Genomic DNA, 202 nt, shown 5'->3' on the forward strand with positions numbered 1-202 from the left:
CCTCTTCACCCCCCCCCTCCTCTTCCTGTGGTGTTTTCAGAGCAGGAACTCGACTGTCGGCCACTGTGTTAATGAGATCAGACGGCTGTGCAGTGACGCCATGCAGCCACAAGGGGCAGTTGACAGCTGTTCTCTAACGACGGCTACACACACCTTCCTTCATCCTAACTCTATAATAAACTGCTGGGCCAATAATAGACAG

General features: G+C 52.5%; 1 protein-coding gene across 1 annotated transcript in view; it reads left to right on the forward strand.

Annotated features, from left to right (window-relative positions):
- The window catches only part of LOC103385467 (poly(rC)-binding protein 4-like), a 12,676-nt gene that overhangs the window by 9,606 nt on the left and 2,868 nt on the right, over window positions 1–202 (forward strand). The gene's annotated exons all lie outside the window — the stretch shown is intronic.

Source organism: Cynoglossus semilaevis, chromosome 10 (genome assembly GCF_000523025.1).
Source record: "Cynoglossus semilaevis isolate Cse_v1.0 chromosome 10, Cse_v1.0, whole genome shotgun sequence".
NCBI classification, from domain to species: Eukaryota; Metazoa; Chordata; class Actinopteri; order Pleuronectiformes; family Cynoglossidae; genus Cynoglossus; species Cynoglossus semilaevis.